At 33.9% G+C, this 23,303-nt stretch overlaps 2 protein-coding genes across 4 annotated transcripts in view; both read right to left on the reverse strand.

Moving 5' to 3' along the window:
• The window catches only part of Ns4 (Nucleostemin 4), a 219,442-nt gene extending 206,851 nt beyond the window's left edge, over positions 1–12,591 (reverse strand). The window contains exon 1 of the mRNA XM_083109481.1: positions 12,582–12,591. The gene's annotated coding sequence lies outside the window, so the exon portion shown is untranslated. The remainder of the gene's footprint in view (positions 1–12,581) is intronic.
• The window catches only part of Fur2 (furin-like protease 2), a 336,953-nt gene that overhangs the window by 176,450 nt on the left and 137,200 nt on the right, over positions 1–23,303 (reverse strand). The window lies entirely within an intron of this gene.

The following is a 23,303-nucleotide window of genomic DNA, read 5'->3' on the forward strand; positions in this document are numbered from 1 at the left end:
TTATCTTGAAATTATAACGTCACGTGGAGCAAGTCGAAAAATATTGTACAAGTGTACGAGTCGTATTTGAAAATTACACGAGCACGAGACTAGAGTTGAACGCGAGGAAACGCAAATTTGATCCTGATATAGATGTCGACGAGAACAGAAAAAAATATATCGCTGGCCGTTTGAAGCGTCAATCCGCATCGATGGACGCGGCGCGTTCGCACAGAGGTGATAAAACGCAGGCGCTGTACAGGTCGTACGATATCGGGATACGGGGTGATTAAGTCCATCGCCAAAATCCTTCCTTTTGTTTCGACGAATCAATTCGCCGATCCCACCAGTCGCCACCGCATATTGGTACAGCGACGATAAAAGCCACGAGGTTGACCATAGGTGGCGGAATGCGGTGGCAGGGATGACAAGGGTAGCTGTTAGATACGACAGGGGCGAAATTATGCGATCCACACGCCTCGCACTGGGAAACCTCGCCAGCTCGGTCGATCTTTTCCCGCGTGTTTACAGGCCGAGTGATCGAGCGTTCCTCTTTCCATATCAGTTCAGGGGCCACGAGCGTCAATTCAACCGCCAATAACGGCTGTCGAGCCAACATCTACCATTAATTTTTAGCAAACTGCGCGTATGAATGCGCCTGTTAAGAGACATAAATGCTTAGTTCACACATACGCAACATTCTTGTCAGATAAAATTATTTTGTTTATATAAAGTTTGCTTGAGAGAAGCGTATTATAATAATTTTTAAATCGCATATCGTATGTTTAAGTCATATTATAATTATTCTTGTTAATCTTCTTAACTTATAATATTTAATTAATTTAATTTCTGACCATTTTATGCAAAATTTTCTATGCAAAAGAATATTATTAAAAAAATTTTAATTTATATATTAAATAGCTTCTCTGAATATAAATCAAAGTTCACTTTTAATAAAGACATTACGTCAATTATGAAAAAAATTTCTCGCATAAATTAATGATCATGAAATATTCGCGATCACTTCGTGCGAGGATATCACTGCCGCAGTCTGGGTGCAACAACCGATAAATCGATGAATAGCGAATGAAAGTGCCGTCGGAACGTGGTTGACGCACAGGGGTGGTCCGTCGGTTAAAATATTCAACGGGTTTCCGGTTCGACAAACACATGAGGTCGGACGCTATATCGCGCGGTCAGGAAGATAATTTGTCGCCCCACCGACGAGGAGCCGGATCCTGACATCGCGCTCCTAAGTTTTCGCCGTTTCCGCCCGTATACCATCGTCGTTGTCGTCGTCGTCGTCGTCGTCGTCGTCGTCGATCTGCTCCGCGCGTAGACACGTCAACGGAGTTAATAATTAGAGGCGGAAGCGATTTCGTTACCCACTACCGTACCCGATGAATAATGAGTTTCTGTTTAAATAGAGCGAGAATGCACGGCTCTATCGATCGAGAAAATGAGTTGGACCAAACTTTAGGTAGATCCCATTCATAAAACAACAATGCTAGATTATTATCTATGACAGATTTTTGCAATCAACTGTAATAGAAAGTGACAGTAAATTTTTAAAGTCCAGAAATTGTCATTTTCAAGATTCAATAAAAAATATCTAAATAGAAAAGATTTTCTAGATGTATTTATATATTATTTGAACCGTTTTACTTAATTGAAAATTTATTTGAAGAAGGATAAATTAATTAATTATTGATATATTAATCAAAATGTTTTTAATCTTAAAAAATTTCATTAAATTTATAATAAAACAAGCAATAGCGCTAATAAGTTTCTATATGAATGTTTATATTATATAATGAAGCGATACATTCTTTTGTCTATAAAATCATTTTAGTTTGATAAAACAGACTTACAAAATGTGACAGAAACTTTTCTATCAAGTCAACGTTTCATGTAGAAATATTGAATAATAAAATGCGACAGCAGCTGTCGAAAAACGCTTTAATGTCTCGAAAAACGATTTTCTAGATCGAAAAAAAGATCACATTTCTACGTGACACATCATATTGATACGCTTGCAACTTTTACCTCGCTGTCACGTTTGTATAACAGTCTATTGTGGAAAAATAACCTACATTAACTCAAGAATGTTTAAATGTGCATGAGACTATTTACGTGCACATATTCATTATTATATTGCATGAATTTACACACATTACAAAAATTACTATTAATCGGTTATCGAAAACGCTGGCTGGAGCGATAGCGAATATGTATCGGAATTCTTCTTTAACAATAGCGTTGCAACATCCCTTTCACTAACGAGCGCGACGTGCCATTCACTAATTAAAGTATCAACGATGTGCAGTCATTTTGATCAGGTAGAGAGAGAGGGGGAGAGAGAGAGAGACAAAAAGAGAAAGACCGATCGATTTCGTAGCTTCGTAACGAATTCCCGCTTTCTGTGTCCGCTTTGATATCAGCGAAATCCACGAACGAACGTCCATTAACGTGCCTGGACAAAAATATCGGTAACCGCTTTTATTCGTCCGATACCGTTGTTATATAGGTATAGACTCGTACACGGACGTTTATTGAAGCCACAAACGCACAGCGCATGCGTGCGTGAGGCGATCGCGACTTCAAAAGGATTTCGGCTCTTCAGCGCGAAACTGAAAACGATTGCTCGAGAGGCGCGAAGAGAGACGCCGCTCGTTGAATGATCGCGGCTGATATTTTTCGCGATCGCGCTCTAACAAGCGCGCGAATCTAACGCACACGGTGAAATTTTGCTGCCTCGCAAACAGAGCAACGCGATCGTTTGCCAGGCACATTCGCCGAACGCAAATGCTGCGCCGTACAATTGCACATGACGACTCCGCTGCCGTTGTCATATGCAACTAAAACATCGTCACGCTGACACATCTGTGCCAGATTGTTGAATATTCGTCGAGGAAACGCCTCGTTGAGAAACCGCCTTTCGCCTTTCAATCGATAAAAATACACGTTCGAGTGCGCAACTATTATGAAATAAAATTTTGCACATTTTCTTTATAATGTTTTATGTCAAAAAAGCTGCTATTAAAAAATAACAGCTAATAAAACCATTGGATTATATACTTTTCAAAAAATAATCAATATTTTGTAGAGATTTATTACTTAACTAAAATTATTATAAATGTCTGTTACATTATCTTGTATTATTGTACTTTTTAAGATAAAAAAATTAACTCATTTCAACTAATAATTCCTGCATTAATCGTGAGAAAATTAATGGAAAGCTCGAAACAAGGAGATGTTCCTCGATTGTCGTAAAACAAATGTCGGGAGTCACGAGGGTTAAGAAGGTTAAGATAATCGCATCCCCTACGGAGAACATTCAAATAGAACACGACAGCGGCTTATCGTTCCATTTGCACATATAACACCGCATTCCAGTATCGTTCTTATCCGCGGCCAAGATATGCAAATATCACTTGCAGCTTTCTACCCGAAATCCGTGCTTAAGTCCCGTCGACTGGCTGACTGCTGGCGGGGGCGGGATAGTGTTAAACGGAAGTTTTCCCCTTCCCACCCTTTCCCCAGTGCAATAACTTTACCGCCGTCTTCATGAATTTTAGCCAAAACTGTGAAAATATATTCTCTCTGGATTTTTTCCACCCCCTCCGTCCCGTCGTTACATATCGCGAAAAAAATTAAAAAACAGGAAAAATTTAAACCCTTGTCGTTATTATACAACGCAATAGCGGATAAATGAAACGACTTACTAGTGTTACTTACTATTAACCGGCTAAAACGAATCTTACGATCTCATTATCTGTATTCTCGTTATCGTTGATCGGCGTCATTATTTTTTTATCGGCGTCGTTAACTTGTTACTACCGTCATTTTCTTTATTAATGTTTCCACCAATATTACCACGTTCAGCGATCATTACTTACTCATTTCGCCGGTTATCGCGTAAGCCGTTTTGCTTAATATTTTTATAGAGTTATAATTTTATTACTTACTACGAAATTAAATGTTTCATCTTACTTAAATTCCACCGAATAAAAGATGTTAAAGATGGAATCAAAATACATATCAAAGCTTCGCTAAAAATTAAGGAAACTTATTAATTATTCAAAATAAATTTTACGTAACATCTGTCTGTTGTAATTAATTTATTACATATTTATACCATTGATTTATATTGAATTTACATTAAAAACATGTACAATTAAATCAAACATTACCATTATAACACATTTCGGAATTTTTGTTTAAATCAATAATCAAGAAAACTAACAGATATCTGTATATCGGAGAATTGATAGAACTCTCGAATTTCAACCGCCGCAAGATTTCCAACGGAGATCTTGTGGAATCAGTCGATGGGTTGCAATAGACTCTACGATATTGCGAATTGTCTACGTTATTTATGCAAACGAAACTTTCCCGCGCGTTAACTCGCAGCAGATCAAATTTACATATGCAAATAGCACCGCACCAATTCCTTAGCAAAAAGGCGACGGAGGAAATGGAAAAATCGAAGCGTACACTTGAGTCTCGCTCTGAATCGTCGAGCTCTTTGAACGGATCGGAAATCGATCTAAAATGTTCAAACGGGATATATTACGGACGATTTTCGAAACCGAAGAATCGTTGTACATTTTTGAATGTTCTTTTATCAAATTATGAAACAATCATAATTAATTCCCAAAGAATTCCTTTAAGACAAATTTTTTAAAGAATGATAGATAATATTTGATTAACTGGAAAGAATCGCGAATAATCATAAGATTATCGATATATGAAAAATTATGCAGAATTAATTAATCACATTCGCGCGTAATAAGAGTTACGAACAATTATGAATAATTTTAAAAAAATTATTAATGACATAAAGATAGAAAAAAGGAGAAACAATTATAAAAAAAATCTTTAAAATATGAAATCGCAAAACATGAAAAGATAATAAATTCATAACCGCATATGATTAACAAAAAGTTAAAATCGAAAAATCATTAATAAGCTATAAAGATTACAAATAGCTCTTGACAATTTTTAGCAATTTTTCAAACTCGCTACAAAGAAGAGATTAAAGATTATCTTTGATAAAATCGTCAATGGTCCACGAATAATAATTACAAATAATTTTCTATGAGATAATGAGTTACGGAAGACTTGCACAATCATCGAGATAAGCGAGGATCTATGAAGAATCTTGAGTCTAATGAGATAGCGAGAATTCATTTGTCGATGATCATATCGAAGCAATGCGGATGTTCCTGGACAAGATCGTCGATAAGTCACGAAGCGCTAATACCTGCACCGGCAATAAGATCGCCGCAATAACGTCATTTCGTTTCGATACGGCGGAAAAATCCTCAACTACATCACGCTCTCGCTGCTCGTAACCATCGTCCCGACTTCATAGCCATCGTCCCTCGGGAGCCTGGGACAGAAGTCGAAGCACGAAGTGCACTTCCTTGTAGAACACCATGGTCATGACGGGAGAAGGAAAAAAAAAACGCGAGTTGGGCGTGGCCGGTAGGACGATGGGTTAGTTCGCGCTCCCCAAGGCGAGTATTTCAAAGGAGAGACGATCTTTGAGGGCGGGGTGTGAAATAAAAAGTTCGCTCTCGGTGGATCAACGGAAATATGGATAAACGATAGAAAAGTGGACGCGAGAGAAACGTGGCTTTGCAACTTTATTGTTCTCATTCTTCGCGCTTTTTCTCCTTCTCTCTCTCTCTTTTTCTTTCTTGATTGTTCTCATAGAGGTTCTTATCAACACAACTTACCGTCGTGACTTTCGTCTCCGTTGTGCTGTTAAGGGAAGGCCGGTAAAAAGAGTCGCGGAAGCGAGGACGTACATCAGAAGTGTCGTCCAAGTTGTTGTCGCGCCGATTTCACGATGTAAATATTTCCGGACATTTTCGCGAACGCTAATTAAACTCGCGAAATCGGCCTCGGAGTTTATGAAAAAGAAATAAACACCGAACTAAATGCATTTCATTAGCGGCGCGTTTCGGTGCGCTCGACTGCCGGAACTCGAAAGTCCGTCAAAGGTAAATCTAATTAATCCGGACGCGCGAGCGAACCGAGTCGATTTTCGAATGCGCTCGTCCTGTGGGCAATTTCGAATGAGAGAGAGAGAGGGGTGGGGGGGGGGAAGGGACACGATTCCTATTTTAACGAGACGCAAATAAAATTTGCGCAGGTGCATCGCGTTCGGATGAAAAAAAAAAGAAGATATTTTACGTAAGACTTGTTGTTGCATATTGACGGAAGAAACATATGCTCATTACAGTGCACATTTTTCGTTCTATGTGATTGTGTAACAAATTAGATAAGATCAAATAAAACATGAAATAAATTATTTAATAACAATCATTGTATTATTATTATATATTCGAGAATGTTTTTTTCGTGTAATCATGCGTAATAATTGCCAAAAGTCGCGGATAGATTGCTCCAGAATTATAGCCTTTAAATATGAATCTTATTTGTTCCATAAAAATGAAAAATCGCCAGTCGCAGCAGAATTTTCAGATTTTTCGTATTAATTTCAAGCGATTAAATTATTAATCCGTACTCATTGCTAATGAATAAAATATACATCAGAAAGATTAATAATGATGAGACTTAATATTACATTATATTAATTTTAAGCAAAATATTATACTCGCACAACAATTAATACAATTCAAATTTGTATTAATATAATCAAAGTAGAATAAATCAAATTTCATATTACAGTTATCAAATAAAATCATCTTAAGTGGAGTGTTTTAGAGAAACTTGTAATATTTTCGACTATAAGAGGATTTAAATCTCTCCGAGAGCGATTAATGATATCATAATTCTCGGCTTTTAACTAGCATCCAAATACATTTTCATTTAAAACATGAGAGTTCATGGAAATGAAGTTTAATCGCTGTCGATCCAAATCCTCTTCAATCGTAAATGCTATTATAAGGATTAAAGAAGGTCTAGTTGCAAAGCAAGTTCTTGATCATCCGTTTGCAATTTTAAAAATCTATCTCCATTCGTTAATAATTCTTTAATTATACTATTATATATATTAATAATTCTTTAATAATTTGTATATAATTCTTTAATATTCACAACATCGAATATAATTCCGCAAACAGGAATAGAAATGACGATGGACATTCTTCTCGCTTAAGCTCCCGTCGTCCGTAATTCAGATGTACTGCGATACGTCTGAAACACCCATGTAGAAACGTGGGTACTACGATGACCACCATTAGCAACTGCACCGGGTAATAGTATCGACGACTCCGCAGCGGCGGAAAATTATGAGAAGTTATTACAGAACAATGCCGCCCCAGGGGCAATAGCGTCCTCGGGCTTGTTCGAAAATTAATTTCTTACGGCCCGACGAGAGGCCGGAATTTTGTTGGAATTTAATCGGTCCAATCAACCAGCGTAACTGCATTGTGTCGCATATTAAATCACCATGTGTACCAAAAACCAAAAACCAAAAACCAAAAACCAAAAGCTGTTAAATAATTCGAGAGAACATTTGTAAATTGACAATTAACAATGCTCGATTTAATAATCAAATTGATTGCCGTTCTAATGCAAAAAACACAAATATATCTAATTACTATGGAATTACTACTCCAAAATCGACGAGTTATTTTTTTATATTCTATAATTTTTTTGTTTTTATTCCAATAGCATGTATTTTAAAATCATTATAAATGTATATTCTAGTTACTTTTTATCCATTTTGAGTGCTCTAATTCAAAATCTAATAATTTAATATTCTGCACAATGTCATCATCATCATGCATCGCAATTGAATTTGTCGAATTTTCGCTAGTGAATCCGATTAAATTCACAAGTAAGAGAAAAGCTGATCGCCAACACAAACGCGGAAAAGTCCGAGCGACCGCGAAGAAGTTAGTTTCCCCAACGTACATCCATCGTAATAAAATTGAATCTTTCGAATTGAGAGATAGAAAAAAGAGATAAAAAAAAACCACAACCGCCAGTCCATGATAATCTCGCTCGATTTCTACGGCGAGAGAAAAATCCGCCGTTGTCCTTTTGCTCTAAAACTATAGCACGCAAAAAAATGTAAGATCGCTCGTGCTTTCGTCTCGTCCACAATTTTTACGACGAATATTTTTTCCATTTTTTCTCGAACTGCTTTTCGCGCTGTTTCTCAAACGTTTAAATCGCGATTTCGCGCTGGTCAAATTTACGTGGATTTTCGCTTCGGCTAACTCTCGAGAAATTGCAGTATCGTTTAAAATAATGATGCGGAGAATCTGCGAATGCACGTCGGCAAAAATTATTCTATCCTAACATAAAGAGCAGAGCGCAAATATTTATCGCCCCGAGAAAGACCAGAGTCGCTAGATGTATTTATATATTTTTATCCACACATTTTCATATTTTGTCTACTTAAAATGAAACAAATATACGGGACAAGAAGTAACAGAGAATGAAACAACGAATGCAGGAGATGCGACTTAAAATAGTGAACCTATTGTCGACTAGGCTGGGCACGGTTGGGAAAAATGTTGAGCTTCGTTGGGTCTCACGCTGGAATGGGCTGAATTTTTTGGTTGTATCATAACGCGCTCGCAACACTATCTTTCCATTTGGAGATGTAAATTTAACTAAAACGGCCAGCCCCATCCAACCAGCCAGCCAGCACCAGACTTTTAATTCCGTCCAGTAATAAGCCAGGTCTTACTCGTGCGATAGCGGTGCTGCTGAAATTATAAAATAAAGAAATATCGTAAACATTCGTGCCGACCTCCGTGTGCATAATTGAGTCGCTATTAAGCAATTTGTATGTTGAACCAACAAACATACACTATACACGGTTCCCCACTTGAAAATCGATGTTTACGCTCCTCTCTCTTTCTCCCTCTTTTTCTTTTTGGCATAAACCCTCAGCAGAGAAAGTTTTCGCCGACTTTTCGCCTCGTTAAGTCAATTAAATTAACGCACGATCAATACCGTAATTCGCTGATCTCAGCCACAGAGAAGGAGGACGAGGAGAATACTTGCGGGAACTTTCGCCAGGCGAGAGGGAAAAGCATCTTTTCCGATAAATATGCTCTTTCTGAGATGCTGGAGTAAGCGTTAGTTGTACGTATCCTTTAGCAACATTGACAATGTAGACTATAATGGGAAGAAACTGTGAAAAATCATAAAAAAGAATATAGAAAAACAAGTATTATTAAATATTAATCTGCTATTAACTGTAAATTTAATTTAGATGTTGATGTAATGTAGAGAAATATATTTAATGAAACGGAATTTTAAAAAATGTAGAGAATTATATTAATATAATATAGAGAAATATATTTTTTACGCAGCTTACCCAAGCTTGAATAATATCTAGAATATCTACAAGTTTAAATAATTTTATTATCCATTTCATGTATATTTTTTAATACAATATGTGGTTGAACAATAACAAATTAAAAAAGAATTTATTAAACACGCATTGATATATATATATATATATTTATATCACATATTAAACAACGTTTTATCACGTAATTTATGACTTTCTTTATTTTAATATAATAAATATATACTTTATTAGTAAAAATTTATCATACTGAATTAATATATATAAAAATTGTTTACAAATTATAAACTATTCCTATATATATATATACACAGAAAAAAGGACATTCTTGTTTTGAAAATATATTTAGTTTTGACATGGAAATCTTGAAATGAGATTATATTGCGTTAATTAAAGAAAAATATAATTGCTTGAATAATTGCTTACTTGAATGAAGCCATCTTATATAGTTCAATCGAGAAAAATATATTCCTATGATTTAAGATTTAATTTTCTTGAATGGAAAAGAAACAATGTTAGATAAAAAATAACATTTTTAAATCAAAATTATAATTTTCTTAAAGTAGAATCAAATAATTATATATTCTTGAGGTGACAATTACAATATTAAAATAAGACTATAATATTGTTGAAATTTAAAATTATTAAATTCTTCTAAGAAGATTATAAATTGTTGCGTATATACGAAACAATGAACGCGTTAGTTTAATTATATAAAGTTTTGATTTGACACTTACTTTTTTTCTGTGTATATATATATATATCTGTATCATACATGTAAATTAAAAATTTCTATTTTTAATAATTTTTCAAAACATTTTGGTCCAAAATATGAAAATGTAAATTGTGGGTGAAAATATATGCCGATTTCTAAGCGGAAGTAGCGAGAGAACGAGCGGCGGAAGCGTAAAGTGCAAAGTGGGGCCAAAGAGTAACGGATGCGATGGGATGAAAGGGTCGTACGGTTAGAAGCGAGCGGTTTGCCGTGCGCTAAAGCCTTTCTTCGATCGCTACGGGAGTCCGCATCGCACACGCGGCGGCCGTATCGCTGATAAAACCAGGAGGACCAACTTCTCCTCGGCCGGTATCGTAAATTAACTGCCACTCGTTCCGTGACAACTTCAACGAGCGAGAACCTGCGTGCGCCGAGGAAGATTGATCCTCGTCCTGACAGCGCGCCTCCGTTCACCGTCCGACGCTGGGAGAAGCTCTCTTATGTGAAAACGCTCGTCAAAGAGACGAATTTCTGAAATTCCTGGCATCGTTACACCGCAATAGTTACTGAAAAAAATCTGACATTATATCGTAATGAAATATTCTCCATACGACTGCGACTGTCCCGAGTCTCGAACTGTACGTGAAAAATCTGTCAATGTTAATTGAATCTCTGAAAAATGTCTGCAGGAGATGCTTAATTTTAATAATAAAAATATTTCGAGTTAAGAAGTAATTGCGCTCTCTCTCATTAGTTGCAGCATTTTTACGAGAAGTTTGTTTTCATTATTCTTATTTTCATGTATTTGATTCTGCGCTGCTTCATAAACGCGCTTAATAAACTCGAAATTGCGCACGTTCCGCTGAAATCATCTCTCTCCTCTCCTCTCTTTCTCTCTCTCTTTTCGCACTAACAGATATAATTTATTTCCGCGAATAAAAGGCAGTACGCGTAGTACGTTATCTCACGCCCTCGACGTAAAATAAATCCTGAGATATACAGCGTTCGGCGTATATATTTTCCCAAGAATCCGCCATATACTGATGTCCTTATCGCATTGCTGCACGCTTTACCGTAGGTTGAATTTATTTAACAATGCGACACAAGACGCAAATTATGAAATAGTCAACCACCTCCTTATCACATCTATACATACACGCTTTACATACGATGCGGTTTAAACGATGCGAAACATTTAATAATACGAGACAAGGTACTTTGAAGTAGTTATAGTAATATAGTTTAGCGTTTGCGAGGATTCCAGTTGTATTTCTCTCTCCACATGCATTTTACTCTTGCCGCGTGAAAAACTAAATTATTAACAGAGTACTGACCCTTTATATATACGAGAGGGTAAACCCATGTTTACAAGACGGAACAAAAACAGAAAACAAGTGCGAGTTGCAAAATACGAGACGTGAAATATGTTGGACATGAATTAAGTATGAATCAACTCGAATTACATTGTTCTTGCGTACAAAAATGTAATTAATTGGTCTGTTTTTTTAACCATAATAGCAGCATTACAAAAAAAAATTAACTAGGGATAACGCGTTCTTATTATGATATTCGTTTACGGGAATTATCATAATTATGTTTACAAGAAAATAATGATCGCGAATTGAATTTTTCAAAAATAATATATATACGTACAAATAAATTTTTTACACATGTATAGAAATATATCACTTAACTCTATAAATTTCTGCACTTTCTTATCTGCATTTAATATTATAAATAAAATTTCAATTTTAACAAAACTTTTGATACGCTTTTAAAAGTGAATGAGTTAAAAAATCATCTTTTTCGATATATTCGAGTATGCGAGTCGATAAAAAATTTTCAATTTTCCAAACAATATATTGCTCATTAAACATTAATAAAAATAAATATGTACAGAAAAGAAATGCATCTCTGTTATTACAAGTATCTTAAATCAAAAACTTTGAACGGCATCTACAAATGCATTTCGATCTCAGTCAACGCTGCGGAATCCTCGAAAAAATTAAGAAACTGAGACGATTAATCAAAGAAAAGTAACGAGCACCGGGAGGCTGGGGTAGGCGAGAAAGCGTTAAAAGAGCGAGCGTCGTCGGCCGTCGTTTCGACCTCGGGGATTCCCTGAGTGAGTTTGATTCACGATGCAGCGACGCGGAATACAAACGATGATTTACGAGGGTCTCGGTTTACCCCGCATCGAGTTTGCGACGACGACGACGACGACTACGACGACTACGACGCGTACCTAGCTACTTTCAAAGGCTCTTTACTCTTTACTCCGGATACATCAAGGCGCCCTACACTTATCGCTCTCTTACCGACGAGATAAGTAACCGCGCAACATTTCCATCGCGAATCCATCTTTCCGAGGAGGAAACCTGGACCGCGAAAAAAAACGAGAGAGAGAGAATGTCGTCATTTTCTATGTGTTATTGACAGCGGTGTCGAAATACGACGATGACAAATTTCAACGGAAACATCCGCTATGGCGTAACTATCTTTCGCACGCGAACGAATTTTAGCCTCGCATTTCCTTTTTCTACGACGCTTACTCGATAGACACGTTATCGCAAAATACGATACTTCTCCTTTGCGAAAAGTGGCAAATAATACAAATAAAGGCTAGAATACATGCTCTTTCTTAATATGAAATACAAATATAAAATGTGCAACATCTCATTTTTGAGAAATTACAGAAACGCAAAAAAAATCCATTTCATGATTCTATATTTTATTATAAGATTCTAGATTCTATATTTAAAATAAATAATTTAAATAAAAAAAATGTAAATTTAAAAAATGTGGGCTTGCATTGGTCTTCTCTATACGTTGGGATATTTTAATGCTTTTTGAAAAGTTATTTTTATTATTATAAAATGTTGCTTCAAAGATTTGATTATTAATTGATGCTTTCATAAAATAATCAACTGCACCTTTTTCGAGAGATAAGCTAATTTACTGCTTACATTTCAAGCTTCAAATTTATTGAATAAAGTTACGAGATATATGAGTATGAAAAATAAATAAAATTTATGGAAAAGCCACTTTTTTCAAGCAAAATTGCATATATTAATAAAACTTTTATAAGATTTGAGCTATTAAATATCAACATTATATTTAATGCAAGAGCACCAAATATAACGTTCCTAATCGAAATATTTCATGACAAGCGAGCCGAAATTATCTTGCGCTCTTTCAAATATTTGAATTTCTGTGCTTTACATTTTACTATGCTTTTAAAATTTAATTATATTCTTTACTATAAACTTAGAAATTACATGTAATGTATAAATTAATTAATTTCTCCATATAAATCCAGTTTTCAAATGTAAAGTAACTTTTATAAAAATTAAACGTTTAACATATTAAAACACGTATATTCATTTTAATTATTTAATATACGATCACACACATATATATATATATATATATATATATATATATATATATATATATATATTGCAATAATTCAATAAATACAAGGATTGAATGCGATATTACTTTTTCATGTCGATTTTCTGTAAACGTTCGCAATTCGGTAGTCGATATAAAAATGGTCAATTCATGCATCAGAGGTCGTATTTAAAGACTTATCCTCTTATCCTCATCGTATGTGCGCTACCTCGATGGGAACGGACGAGTGAGCTCGGTAAAAAAAAATTGTTCCATCGGACAGAACAATTCGATTATCGGCGTAATCGAATTCGGCCGTTGATTGACCGTGAGTATAGAGCCGTGAGCTGTGTCGGAAGAACGCGCGCGTTCGCTATAATTAAAACTGTAACGCGTGCACGTGTGTATGTGCGCGGCGGGGGAGGGGATTGTTCCGTTTCGGAAAATGTAATAGCACGTTTTTACATCGCTTAATCGTACTCGGCATGCTCGATTACTTACACGCGCACATTTCAATAAACCCTCATGATTACACTGAAGTGGACGCTCGTATTTCCAGTCGCTGTCAATATGCAATTAATTGGAGCACGCGCGCGCGCTCGCACGTATATCGACTAATTTATACGCGGAATACGATGTGCAAAAATTAATATCGTCCGCATCGCCACGCATTGATGCCGGAAAGCAATAATGAATTTAGCGCGGCACGCGAACCTGAATTTATCGAACTTGGAATTAGCAGTCGCGTTAAATAAACGGCGACCATTGTTACGACATTTGAAAAATACCGCGGCTATTTAGAGTAAACTCCGCCGTTCTTTGCCACAATTTTTTCGAAAGTCTATTTCGTCTCGCGATTACAATTTTGCTCTTTTACGGATTTCAATTTAAAAGCGGCAATATCCTTCGATTAATATACATTTTTTTACGAAACAACATATCCAATATTTTCTATAACAAATTTCACAACAATTTCTCTAGGATTTTTTAATATTTTTTTAACAAATAGTGCTAAAAATTGCAGTGTAATATTAAATAAAATAATTCTTCCTTCTTTATCTATTCATTTCGATTGTTTTACTCCTCAAGAAAAACATTTCCAACTTAAATAGAGAAACATATTTGAATGCTCATATGTAGATCCCTAATTAGGAATATTATTACATAATTTATATAATTATATAATTTTATTTTAAAAATATAGATATAATTTTATTCTACCATTACATATTTCTTTCAATAGAAACGAAAACGAAGTTGTAAAATATTAATGCGCGTATTCGTGCATGCATGTAAATTTTCAAAGCTTGGCTAATGTCGGGGAATTTACAGGGACGAGATGCCTGCATTTGATCTCGGGGAGTGTTTGCACGATCCTGAATTTGCCCCGTCTCGTGAAGGACCGACAAATCGGTTTTTGAACATATACATGACTGTGTGTACAACGGACATGTATGTTTGTGTGGGTATATACGCAGAAAATAGGAAGGACGGATTCTTATTGCAGAAAAATTCGCGGTTTTCTCTACCTTCGAGGCACGACGGCAATATTATGCGCTTACGTCTCGAGCACCGATATATTTTATAATCATTCCGAGCGATTTATCGCTCTGTGCATTTAATTGTGAATCGCGTTCCGACATGAAAAATGCGACCGAGAGAATTCAATAATGCGAACGCGGACACGTGCCATGTGCTTGAAAAAAAAAAGATAGGAATAATAATGAGAAATAACTTGCGCTTTTTGCGATATATCTATCTTTTTCTGTTTTTGCAGACAAGCAGTCTACTATTTATTTAACTTCCTCAAAATCGAGCCGAGAATTAACAAGATTACAACTCTTCGATGCGTTGAATTATCGATACAGAAAAATATACCATATTTTAATTATTATCTTTCCATTATATCCTGAAAAAAGAGATATTTTCTGCATGTATATGCATATAGATATTTTCTGCATTCTCCATAATATCGAAATCTGATTTCAATAGAATTATATCGGTTTTAATTAAATCCGAATGAAAAATAGTCCATAAATAACAACTAAATTATAAAGAAGAATTCATTTTTGATGATCACTATATATAATAATAATATAAAATATTAAATAATATTAAATAATTTTTGCTATCGTATGATATTTTCGTTAAAGTATATATAACAATATTATTGAAATCATAAATTACGCACGAATTTCTCGACTTTATTTCATAAATAGCTACTGAATATATATTGACCTCTCTCGTTTATCGCTAAAATACATTTCACTAATGAGAATATTTTCAAAATCTTCATGTTTTTCGTTCCATAGTAACAAATCAATAAGTTACTGATCGTCGTAATAAATCTAATCGAGAAAAAACATTTTCAGAAGCTAAAAGGATCCATATATTAAGATGGAAAATTATGTTATTCCTGCAATGTATGGTAAAGATGGATATACCTGGAGTTTTTACGAGATATATCCGGTAGATGCTTCGAATAATCGAGTTTTTTGTGTGCGGACGAAGGATTACTTCAATGTCTATTATTCACCTATGATCGAGGCTACGTCGACGCGATTTCTGCCAGTACAGCACATTCTCCATCCAAATTATGGATAATTTCCTATCATGAGCAAGGTTCCGAAAGAAATGCTGACGACTGTTAATATCTTAAAAGTGCTTTCACCGAGTAAAATAATTTATACGTTACTAAAAAAAAATGTATATATATTAGCCATAGATTTCTCTTTGAGAATTTAAATTTACAGTGCATTTTTCCAAATTAAGAGAATTGCATGTTTAATCATAAAGATACATCACATTGTAATAAAGACAAAATAAATTAGCAAATTATAAATCTTAAAAATATGTATACAAATACCAAGTTATCATTTTGATTCGTATATGGATGGATTTTGTGTGATAGATTTTATTTTGCTATTTTATTTAAATTTATATTTAAATTCTTCGAAAATATGTCAATTTTTGGAATATAATTAATTTGTTAAAAATACTTGTCGGAAAAATACGATCCCTCTACAATATTGTTTTCATCATTTATGAAATATAGATATGTACTGTATATTATCTATATTTTTATCTGTTAGTATTTAAATTATCAAAGCACTATGCGAGAAAAGATATATTATACAATGTACAATGAGTTTGATGAAAACAATTCTATCCATCGCGTTATGCACAGCAGGTTTGATGCATATTTTAGTGAGCGAGATTGTGTACAAATTCCTAGTTTGAAAAACTGCGCGCAAAAGTTGCCACGTCAATGATAAAGGATTATAACAATACCTCGCGGAAAGTTGATTGAATGAAACCGAGAAACGATAGTGTGCGTTACGTCAGGCGAAATATTTTTGATTAATGCAAAATTAGTTCTATATATTGTCTTGCTGGAATAAACCATAATCATATCATTTTATTTGTCGCATAAATAAATAATGTTGTACTTCAGTTTTGAAATTGCTAATTTGATTAAAATTACAAGATGAAAATAATTGAAATAATATAAAAAAGTGCAAAAATGGCACATTTTTTTATCACGTATAATTATTTTGAAAATATATTAATCTTGGATTATTTCAAATAATTCAATTATTAAAATAATAAAAAATGTAATTAAATCTTACATTATTTCATAATAAATTATATAAGAGGACTCAAGAGTTTCCATGTGTCTATGTCAAAATATAACGAAGTCGTTAAATGAAAAAAAAAACTTATTTTATTGTCATGTGATCAGAAAATTGCATACAATTAAAACATATTCGCTTAATTAGATTAAGTTCAATAACAAATATAATATGTTAAATTGATGTAAATTGATAGAAGATTGGCGTAATAATGGTAAGGAACAGAAAGAAGGAACATGTTGGAAGATCGAACTGAAGGCAAAAAATTGAACGGGTAATTTGGAATAATGGGGAATGTTATGGTCTTCGTTACAAATATCGGATGTATTTCTCTGACCTACTTAACGCAACAATACGAATAATAGAAAATATCTAGGAATAAAATTAAGTCTCCCAAAATTACCTCGCCCAGTAGATAGCAAGCTTTTTTTTTCTTCATTTCGCTAGAAACTGTCTATGTTCTCCGCCAACTAAACCGCACAAAAGAATTGTTGACCTCTTTTCACTAGGGTAATATCATGTTTAAAATAGCCAGTGTGGCCCTAATTAAATATTACCTGAGGTCTGTGGGTTATTTAATTAGAGCGCTATGTGGATTAGAGCGTAAATATGCAAGTATGGTAGCTAAAATGCCCTAGTGGTTTCGCTTTTGACAAATGCGAGAAAAAAATGGAATGATACTACTATCTCTGAGAAGAAATGTAACTCAATAATACGCGCATTACAAATATTTTAAAAGCGCTAGAAATGTATGTGATAATTAAACATTTTTCCCTATGTATTGTAGTTTAGTATATTCTTTTAAATAGAAAAAATTTTGGACCTATAATTACATTAAACAATAGGTCAGTAAAAAAATCAAAGAAAAAAATAATTTATTTATATTTCAGATTTATTACTTCAATATTAAAAGAACTAAAACAAAACCCTGAAATATCATATCCACGATCCGCGAAATATTTAATTAAAGTAAAATTTAATTAAGTTAACACACAAATGCGCGCTTGATGAAGCAAGAGGCATTAAATAACATCCAATTTTATAGCAATGCTTATCAATAACCAAAATGAGAAAAACCCAATATCATTTGATTATACATTATTAAAAATAATTAATTAAAACATTTATGTTCCTGACTGCTCGAAATTCTTCTCTGTAGAATAATTCTAAAAAATTCACAAAATGAGATCATTTGATCATTTGAACATTTCATTTATTTTATATATTACATTTATTTATTATATCTATAACTATATCTCTCATAAAAAATAAGTTCAAAGAGAATTTTTTTCTTAAAATTTTAAATATGGAAAAGCTTATCACAGACTCGTATCTCGAATTTATCTAATGCTTATAGTAATACCTTCTTCAGCATGACTCTCAACCTTGCTCAATAGAAATGAGTTCACATATATGCTAAGATAAGTGTTACGTGTCGATCTCTCGAGAGGGATTTCTCTTCCTAGGAAGATCGATAGAAGCTTCGGACGGTATGGTTCGTCTACATGTACGTATTTGTTTGTGGACGTACGGTAGCAGGAAAGAAGTCTTTGACGAGATGGCTTTCCCGATGAAGCTTTTTGCTAAAAGTCTTCAACGTTCGCCAGCTTTTGCCCAGCAAACGCTGAGCGTATAGCCGCCAGACGACGTTTCCACGTTGTTTGCGAGGGAAAAAGCGACGGAACGATGTAAGCTTTTTGGTACGGGAATCATGTAAGTCGAATTTCACAGCTTCCTAAAGCTGCGCTGATTTTGGATTCAGCAGATATCTAAAGTTACATAATTAAACTCGATGCGTCCGACGAGATGATTCTAATAAGTGTGCAAATTTCTTATATATTTGTACGATTTAAAAACCTCTCCCCGGTTAGTTTTACGAGGAAAACGATTTAATATAAATCCTTTGCCAATTGAGATATAAATCACAGACATGAAGTAAAGATGTAATCTCGAGAGTGTAATTACATTTATAGAAATATGATCAAACTGCAACTTTTACACCATATTAAGTCAAAGTTAGCGAGTTCAAGGAAGTTATATAAACCGTAGAACATCGTCCTGTACTCGTTTGGATTAAGATTAATTCGCTGCAAACTATCCGCGGCATCGATCTTCGTTTGATGGAGCATAAAATGAAACTATCATCCTTTCGGCGCCTCACGTAACGAAATAATAACACGATGCAATAACAGCACATCTCTCCTCATTTTAAATGGCGTTATTTAAATGATCAACGACAGCGACAACTTTTTTTATCTTCGCGTTCACTATGCAAAGTAACAAATACCGATCGATTTAATCGAAAAATTGTAAGATGACACAAAGAGCGACAACGTCGACAAGTTTCTTTTGCGAGGAAAGAGATGGCAATCACCGTCTTGGGTAATGAAGTTGCAAATCGAAGGGAACAGGGATTAAGGACGAGCGAAAAAACCTCCTGAGAAGAACAAAGTAAAAGTTCTGAGGTCGCAGTAACTAGCACTGTCAAGTTTCCGCCTTGTATATTTCGTCCTGAACGTCGTTGCAATAATTTGCCACGCCGCAAAATTTACCAACTGGTCGCACGTGAAACTGCATCCGCGATGCACGCTTCGCGTCACTTATTTGTCGGTCGTTGCTATAATTTCGTGTTATTTGCCGATGGAGTTGTTGTAGTTTCTCGCAGCGAAACCCGCAATTTAAGAACCGTTCTATGCGACGAATTCATTCGTGAATCCAACAAAAATTCCACGTATAAAAGCTTGTTCCATTTTTATTATCGATAAGAAAAAATAGAAAAGTGTTTCGTATAATTGCACATATGTTGAGAAAATTATTATTATATTCTCACCACTGGATATTTAACATTGTCGTTTATTTCATTTATTTGATTATTTATTATACGTATTGTTATCGTACCTACTTTTGATGATTAATGCAAATGGCTCATTGTTCTGTATTCGCATATTTTATCAGTAATACCTCTGTCTCTTGGAGATAATGCCTAAAAACTGAATGAATAACGTGCATTGAATATATTGAATGGATAATATAATTTATTGCGGAGAAACTCTGTCGTAGTTATTACGAATTGGCGTAGAAAATGATAGAGGAATATATCTAAATGTTTAAATATTATTCAATCTATGAATTTTATTAATATAAATGAATCAATGTGTGTATTTATATCGATAAAATTACAAACATTGTAATACAGTTTGTTAGAATGCAATATTATAAATGTCAAAAGGGTTTCTTTCGTATACCAAGAAACATTATTTACATCTTATGTAAGTAAAACTAAGGTTTAATAAATTCTTTGATACAAAATAATTATGTTGTATATAATCTACAATTTTAAAATTAATTTTAATAATTTATCACGCGCCTTTATTTATATTCAAATAAATTACTATAAATAAATTACTACAAATTGTATAAGATTGTATAAGTATGGCAATTTTCACAGAAAATAGTTCTTATTTGGAGATCGCATATTTTTGAGAATTCTTTTATTTTTCTCTTTCTATTTTTATTCTTTTATTTATTTTTCCAGTCATTTAAAAATATTTATCAATCAACTAATAAATTAGAATCTCTGAAAATATCAGTAATATTAAAAATATTTAATATTGAAAATCCTAGAATATAGTCAGCTTATAAATAACAAAATAGCAAGAAAAGGAGAAAAAAGAAAATTGAAAATAATTGTAGCATTTAAACTTCATTACATTACTGATTAATTTGCATCGACGGGACACAATTATATTAATTAATCTTGACGTCCACAGAATCTAAAGGCTGATCTAGATTTGCGAGAAGATTGACTTACCCGCACTATTCACTATAATAAAGTGCGGCTTCTCTGTGCCATTATCGAGCCTTAGCGTAAAGTGCAATCTCGAAATTAACGTCTCCGTAAATTGCGTCATTTATGCCGTTTACGATCATTTAGACGGATCGTTTATCCCCGCGTTGGCTCCGGAAGGCCGCCGCACCGTTTACGTTGCCGACAATTGCGTCGCAAAGTAACGTTATTTAAATCATTGCCACGCCGACTAATCAACTCGTTAAGTTCGTTGAGTACCCTCCGCATGGAATGTCGCGTAATCTATCATAATGCCTCCGAGTCTGGCCCGGAATATAAACTTTTCGGTCATACATCACCGTTGGGTTATTAACGTTTTGTGCTGCAAGCGACGCGATATTCGTTTCTCTTGACCGGAAGTGCGAACTACGCGAGCTTTCGCAACGGTTCATTTAATCGACAAAGACAGCGCGTCGCGATATATATATCGCGAGAAACATTTCCGCTCGTTTTCCTCGAAATAATAGGCTACAAATTTTGTATTTAAAAATTAATTAGAATTTTAAAAAATATAGTTTTTTAGTATGTGGCCAGTAAACACAAAAATACAATTTTTTTTTTTTTTAAATGAAAAGGAGTCGACAAGATATTTCATTTTCATGTGGCACGAAAAATATTTTTCGAGTTTATTCTCTTATCGAAAATAAATATTGTTATTAGAAAAAATCATTTCGGCGAAAGACGGTGCAAAGACACTTGATCCAGCTGATCAAGAATTTTCGGGTCTAGATATGTCTTCAACGTTCTTGATTCTGTCATATGATTTATTGAGACCTCGAACTCGGATAATATGGCTCAAAGTGTAATACAGGCAGATGTACTACATCTTCCCCACCGTCGTCATCATCATTGAACATTATGGATTGGCATTCCAATTATTCCACTATTTGTCTTACATCTATTTCCGTGGTCAGGTAAGGGATGTCGATCGATCGATTCATCCGTTGTCGCTGAAAATCGACTATGTATGTCGCAAAATGTCATCCATTATGCATCGAGCATGGATAGAATACAAAGGTTCGCCGATCGCTTGCGCTTCTCAAAGTTCTCCGTTTCAATCTTAACGCTATACACTTTTTGTTAACGATAAAAGAATTTTAATGACAATGAAAATTAATCCAATATTAAATCGATCGACACTGTTTGAATATTTATAGAATACCGTACATACTATGACCGTGTTTTAACATTTGCTTAATAAACGCGCCAATTGTTAACTCACAAACTAAGTCTATAATATATGGAAACGAGCATCATATGCCTTAGAGCTTCGAAATTCGCGCTTCTACAGGAATTATTGCGAGCGTGAAGCGGATAAAACGCGCGAGCACAGTAATTGCATTCGATATGAATCTCAGTCACGTTAAAATCGCAGTGTATAAACAGGAATACAAGATGTTCAGATATTATCGGGGCTTCTCGAGGCTATTAAGAGCACATGTATGTGATTCTCGTGATATTCATATAACAGAAAAAAAATCTACTCCTGAAGCGCGATAATCTTTAATCTTCACTAATTAATATCGTTGTCGAGATTTCATTGTAAATTCTTTTATAATAAGAAAAGATATCCGTAGCAAATTTATACATTAGTTAAGTAAAATAATAAATGAAGTAAAATAAAAATAATAAATAAATATGTATATCATCGTTTTGACCGACACAACTAATTGAAAGAATTATTTAATAAGAAAAATAAAAATAGATAATTTTGTGGGATTTTACGGGATCGTAAAACAATTCCATTTAATACGTAAATTGAATTGAAAAGAAAAAAAACTAGTAATCACATGAAACTTCAACAATTCTAATGAGGTAAATATCACTTTCAAGTTCCATTAAAAAATATTTGATATTATTATACGTATTTCCAATATCGTATAATTACATTTGCGCATATGATAATAAATATATTCATTTAAGAATCTTTGGAAAAAAACGAAGACGTGGAAATAAAATGTAAATAAATCTGATAATGAAATAAGAAACTATTAAATTTGGCGATTCATATCTCGATAATATATTATCGCGAGACATTTTTCGAATTATCTACATCATTCTCTGCCTAATAAATATAGTTAATAAATCTTCCACTTTCATAAAGTTTTTAACCGAGAAACGAAGAAGAATCGCTCAAGATAGTTCTCTCTGACAACACATTCTCATATATTGTCAAAATAATTGCAATCATTGATATATAACAGTTCCAATCTTTTAAATTATGTTGATTACTGTAAAAAATTGTACATAGATATTTCTTTCATTTCTTTACACAAAGAAATTTACGATATAAAAAATAACTATAAAAAATGTCTGTATGTAATTATTTTTTATTTCTCTATTATAGTACCTATATTTTTCTTCTTTATCACATTCTTTTTAATAGATGAAAATTACTCTACTTGTAATATTATTATTTTCCAAGATATC

This window comes from Camponotus vicinus, unplaced genomic scaffold, assembly GCF_025532165.1.
Source record: "Camponotus vicinus isolate PSW18456_S1 unplaced genomic scaffold, iyCamVici1.0 SCAF_1, whole genome shotgun sequence".
Lineage (NCBI taxonomy): Eukaryota > Metazoa > Arthropoda > Insecta > Hymenoptera > Formicidae > Camponotus > Camponotus vicinus.